This window comes from Phalacrocorax aristotelis, chromosome 2 (genome assembly GCF_949628215.1).
Source record: "Phalacrocorax aristotelis chromosome 2, bGulAri2.1, whole genome shotgun sequence".
Lineage (NCBI taxonomy): Eukaryota > Metazoa > Chordata > Aves > Suliformes > Phalacrocoracidae > Phalacrocorax > Phalacrocorax aristotelis.
The window spans coordinates 32,214,641-32,220,838 of NC_134277.1; the positions used below are offsets into that span (position 1 = coordinate 32,214,641).

Sequence of the window (6,198 nt, forward strand, 5' to 3'; positions counted from 1 at the left end):
TTTAATTATAAAACATAACTTAAACCCATTATCTTTCATTCTGTCAGTGCCATCCACAAGAACCCAGTGCTTTTGGTTTGTGCTTGTATGACAGTAGAAGTCCAGTCCAGCCATCCAGCTGCCCAACTTTGAAGTTTTCCAATGTTGACCTATTACTACCTTTACTCCCAAATGTGCCCTATTTACACTCTGCTTTATCAAAATGCTGCTCTAGCAGGCTTCCTACAACCCTCTTATCATTCTCTTCATTCCTGTTCCAGTGATTTGTCACCACTGGCAAGAGGTACCTAGACCTGTTCCACAAAGTGTCACCTGAATGACACTTCGTTCCAGAGCAGAAACAGTGCAGAATCTCCTTATAAATAAAAACCTGATGTCTAGTGCTCTTCAAAACAGATGTTAACTTTGATACTTTCAAACTGCATAAACTCTTCAAAAATAACTTATCTGTTCATTTATGCATTGCTACTGAACACTGTTCTTTGAGCATTCGAGACACCTATACGTGTTTACAAAAGATTATTTCCATTTGTAAGTAACAGTTAATGTATATTTCTTCTTCCTAAACAAATATAAAGTGTGTTTTTTTCCTAAGCCTGCTTAAGAGCAGCAACTTCAGTTGTTTGCAGGCACCTAAATTAGATTAGCAGATTTGGGCTCCAAGTACTTCAAATTCATAGTATAAAATATCTCACTCCACACACGTTTCAGACTGTTCAATAATCGTTTCAGGACTTCCCTGCCATGATAAACATCAAAGTCCTTCCACCTTGACAAATGAACAAGGGATGACATAAGCCCCAGGAGGAAAGCATTGCTTTGTGATGCCCTGCATTTCTTGATGCTTGTTTTCATTCTGTACCAAACAGGCATTTCAGGCTCTGAGCAATGCTGGATTATCACTTTGGGAAGAAACAAAGAACTTACTTCCTGTCATTTTATCCCAAAGCATAGCACAAGTTCAGTCATTTGGGAATGCGTATTAGGTTCTTGGTATGGATTTTTTTTTTCAGATGTATAATGATGTTTTAATATATGTGGAAGCATTATACCATTCAAGTACAAAGAACAAAAACTATTACATTGCTACATGAAGTCATTTGACCTAAATGGGAGCAGAAGAAATGTTCAGTGGCTTAAAAAAAAAAAAAGACTATTTCTCCTGCAAGAATTATTGGTTTTCCCCACCCTGTTGCATTCCCTTTCTCATTTTACAATGTGGATTTTAAAAGCTTATTCCATCTGCTTTCTAAAGTTACATCAAGCAGATAAAACTGCTTTTGAAAATAATAAAGTTCTCACTACATTTGTAGAAAAGCAGTCGAATGGAAAGCAGAATTAACTGAAGACTATAAACTGCTTGTTTAGCTAGGGAAAAAATACTCATGATACCGTAATCTTCTGAGAAAACCTTTCATCCATTTCAAAAACAGGGTACTCACGATGAAAAACGTCACTGCACGCACTCCTGACAAATAAAAACTCTTTTTCAACAAAATGAATCAGAACAACACCAGACCACACGAAACAAGAATAAGCTGTATCTAAATTGCCTTCAGACATCCAAAAGTTTTGTCCATTACTAGAACATTTTTAATTCTTCCTCGAAAAGACCCTCAGGCAGACGGTCTGTCACATCGACACTCAAAGTTTCAGCAGACCAGCCTTCGAAGCCTGAGTTTGCAGTCGCACCTTCTGTTTCCTGCCCCCACCACGTTCTCACCCGCACTCCGTGCTTCAGCAATTCACCGGCTTGAACCCAGCTGCCAACGAGAGCCCGGGCAGCATCAGGACATTGGCTGGGGTCGAGCAAAGTGATGTAGGTCAACGAGGCAAAGTGGCGTTGACTGGAAACCAAAGCCACGAGTCGTGACGAATTCAACCCAGCACGGTTCGCTACAACTTTCTGCCTAGCCCCCCGGCTGCGTCCGTGCACACGCCCGTCCGCACACGGCCCCCCCCCCCGCCCCGGCTCCGCGACTGCAACCGCTTCAGCCGCCCAGCGACTCGCCAACTTACTGCAGTGCGATGCAGGAGGAACCGCGCGGCCCTGGGATGCGAGCGAGCCCGGCGCCCTGGGCAGCCGCGGGAACCGGCCATCCAGCCGGGCGGGCGACCGACACAGCCACAGCGACGGCGCCACCGCCGCCAGCCTCCCCCGGCCCCGCCGCCGGCTGCCGCAGCCCGGCCCCGCGGGGCCACCGCCGCCGCCCTCCGCCCCGCTGCCGGCCGCGGCGCAGCGACGATCCCGGCGGCCGCCCTCCGCCCGGGAACAGGCGGCCGCCGCCGGGCCGCCCGGTTTTAAGCGGCTGTGCGCCAGCACATCACCCACCCCCTTTCTGGCCGGGCGGCGGGGGGAGGGCACAAGCGACACGCACACACACACACGTACATACATACATACACACACACACACACACACACGCTCCCGCACGCAGCCTCTCCCGCCCCCCGCGCAGCTGCGGTACCTGTTGTCCGGCGCCCGCAGCCCCCGGGCGCCGCCCGCCGACCCCGCGGCTCCGCGCCGGGGCGGCGGTGCTGAAAGACCCGCGCACGGCTCCGCACCGCTCCCCCTTCGCCACCCGCCCCGCGGCGCCGAGAGGCGCTGCCCCCGCACCCGCGCAACACTTACCCAAAGTTTAGCCGGTCTCCCCGCCGGCGGAGGCCACGGACGGGCTGCCGGTCGCCCTCCCTCCGTCCCTCCCGCCCGCTGCGAGGCGGCGGGGCTGTGAGAGCGGCCGCAGCCGCGCAGCCGCGGGGCACGGAGGGGCCGTGCGCGGCCCGCCCTGCGCACCTGCGCAGCGCCCGCGCCCGCCCTCGCCTACCTGCCGCCCGGGGCCGAGCGGTGCCGCGGGGCGGCGGCTCCCACGGAGCGGCTCCCACGCAGGTGCGCGGGCGCTGCGCCGCCCGGGGCCGCGGCTCAAGGGTGCCGGGGGAGGCTGCTCCCCCCCCTCCCCCCGCCGCGGCTCCGGCCGGCCCGCGACAGCCGCTGTCCCCCGGCAAGGCCGGCCCGGTGACCGGCTCCGCGTCCGGGAGCCGCTTCAGCAGCTGCCGGCCGTGCCCGGCTGGAGAGCCTCCATCTGGCCGTCCCTGCTGAGGGACCTTCATGAATCTCACCACTCGAAATGCTGCCCTGTCGTGTGTGTGGGTCGTCTCCCCCTCACTTTCCTCCAGCACGTGTTTGGGAATCTTCCTGAAGGTAGCAACAACAGAGCTAGGAATTTGCAGATTTCCTTGGAAAAAGAAAAAAGAAGAAACAGAGTAGCAGTGGCATGAAAATTGATGTCTTTGTGCCGCTGTTTCCCGCTCACTAAGACACAGAACAAGGGAGCGGATCAAACTTTCACTGACAGCTGCCCAGTGTGTGTGATGGCAATTTGTCTTGACCAAAAGAAATTCCCCTGAAACGCTGGCAGGTTTCTAAGCGGTGCAAACGCTGCCGACCTTCCATCTCCACCAAGCCTTGGGTGCCATTCTCAGGTCGGCCTCAGAACATCAGCTGGGATCCTGATGGCTTAGTTAACACTAGTAACCATTAATTCCTATCTTAATTCACTTTGTCAGTATATGGCACTAAAAAGACTTCAGCTTTGAAGAGTGTTAGAGGCACTATAGATTAAAATTTAGCATAGTGCTAATAATTTTTTAATAATAAGACCGCAGAGGTATGAGAATACAAAAAATTTTACCAAGAATTTTTGTTTATTTTGTAACTGCATCCATTCTTCCTTTCTGAAATCTGCATTTAAAGAGTTTAATTTTCACATAACACACAAGTGCTAGAAATTTTTGGAAGCCTCTTTATTTTAGTAACCATGTAAAACCTTGCCAGCCCAATTTTGTGTATAAAGATTTTTGCTTCTTAAAGGGAATTCCTTAATTCACCTAGCATACTCTCTAAGTGGCTTTCTCATGCTATATGGTACTTACTGTCCATAAATTGGGTTCTACACAACACAGTAAATCAGGCATTTAACTGTTTTAAATAAGCATATTTCCCAAACTCATTAACACTCCAGCTTTTGGTTTAACAAAAGAATTTGAATATTTAAATAAGCTTAAAGTGTACAAGTAAATGTATTTTTAATGTTATATAATGTAATAAATAGTGTATGCTATAAATATGTAAGTGATGTAAAGGCATTCACAACTCAAATTTCAGTGTGATATAGTTTTGATGATCCTTAATAAGCTCTTATCTATTAAAAAACCCCATTCCTCTCTCTTCATATGCACACAAAACCAAAATAAACAAAAAATTCTCTATATCTCTGGAAAAATGTGTAGTATCCCGCATATTAGCCTTTAAATTCAGATCCAGTAGTCAACTTTACAGATATCTTTCCAAACAGCAGCTTCATAGTAGCACACGACACGTACTTGGCTTTAGCTTCCCGTGTTTAATATATTGCTTTCCTTCTAAAACACTGATTTCAAGAGATTCTTTTTCTCCCACGGAAGGAATTCAGTCCCAGTCTATTTGACCCTCAAGTTACTAAATATTGATCAAAACACTGAAGTACAGTGACTAGTTACTTAATTGTGATAAATCATTCCAGTATAACACGAAAATTTTATGGGCCCTGCAATAAAATGCTTCATCTAGTGGTTTGGGGGAAGGTGGGGCCTGGTTTTGAATGAACATATTGCCTTAAAAATTGGTTTCAAACACTCTCAGTCATATAAGGTCATATTAAAATGAAAACTGCTAGGTAAAATTATGTTTCACAATTACAACCATTTTTTAATACTGTGCATAACTTTCATACACGTGCTTAACTTGGGCCTTTACTATTCTCTTGTGCTGTATATTAGAATAGTGTCCAACTTTGGTTCGTATTAAAAAGGTTCAGCCAGTTCGTGTGCAGTGTGGAATGACAACTCCATTGACATTTGTAGCTTTAAAACACCAAAGTTAAACTTGAGGTCTTGTGACAGAAGTAGGAAAATTAACCCCTTCATTAAACATTTTATTTGCCTTAGAAACGCAGCAACCTTTACACAGGCCAAAGCCAACTCACTACCGCTGAGCTGTGAAAGATCAGCATTAAAGGTGTCAAACTAAAGGGATATTAACATTAAGATTTTTTGCTTGAACTGAAGAACACTTAGGAAGATTGCTATCCACATGGCGAGCCTTAGAAACATGGTTCTAGTACATGCAGTTTTGAGAATAGGTCAGGGATGGAAGTTAGGTGAAATATGGCTAATGGCTAAGAGCTGCTTCCTCAGCACTGAGCTCAGTGGCAGTGTTTGGGAGCAGCACGTTCATGTAAGCAGCTTTGTTCTGCTTTCAGTGAAAAGCTGTGTCCCGTTCTGGAAGCAGTATGCTGCCTGAACTGTTTGTGCCCCTGTCCTCTCCTCCTTTAATCAAGCTCCTACCATAGACAGATTAAAATAGGCAGAAAGTTTGTCTCTTAACAGCTCATTCCCTCACAGCAAAGAAAATAACAGATGTCTAGAATCCACAGCCAGAATTTAAAATATTAACTTTATTACACTATATCCTTAGATCTGTGTTTGGATATTTAAACAAATTATTTGTGTTGCTAAGCGTGACTCTAGATTGCTCATTTAATACGCCTTCGTTATGAATGCACGGCCCTAGATTTTCATAGCATTCATGAAAGAAAAAAGCACCATACTCAAGAACCTTAACAGCAAAACCAGTTCTCAGTCTCCAATATTTTTTATTTGCTATTGAGAAGTTGCAACAGTATCAGTCATCTACAGATACTGTGTACTGGTATTTTTGGGATAAATGGGGTTCGGTCTTCCAAATCTGACTTCAGTGGCCACATGACTGCACAAAGTCACAGGTGCAAACTACTGAAAACTGATCTGACTCTATGTGAATTCAGCTGAGATAACAACAAGCTATATATAAACAGTATCTGTTTCAGAATATATGGTTATCAGAAGCAGACATAATTTACCAAATTTGTTAAAGAAAAAAAGAAAATTCTCAAAAGTTAATTCATCTAACTTAGGCCATTCCTACTTTATGAAGGTTTTTACGAAGGAAATGGAACATAGTGCAAAAAACATCTTTCACACAGGAATTTTATACTTTGTGTGTTTTCATCAAGAAATGTCAATGTAGAACTATACTGCTCCCTCCAGAAATACCAAATTCACAGGCAATGAGTAATAGGGATCCAAAGAGGAATCAAACCCTTTTTGCCAGAAATAAGACCT

At 45.9% G+C, this 6,198-nt stretch overlaps 1 protein-coding gene across 2 annotated transcripts in view; it reads right to left on the reverse strand.

Moving 5' to 3' along the window:
- DGKB (diacylglycerol kinase beta) overlaps positions 1 to 2,699 on the reverse strand; it is a 364,782-nt gene extending 362,083 nt beyond the window's left edge. Inside the window, exon 1 of one of the 2 annotated variants that reach the window (XM_075082948.1) lies at positions 2,633 to 2,699. The gene's annotated coding sequence lies outside the window, so the exon portion shown is untranslated. Of the gene's footprint in view, positions 1 to 2,019; positions 2,167 to 2,632 lie in introns of those variants that run through there. The other variant, XM_075082947.1, reaches the window with a different exon arrangement.
- Between the last annotated feature and the right edge of the window lie 3,499 nt (positions 2,700 to 6,198).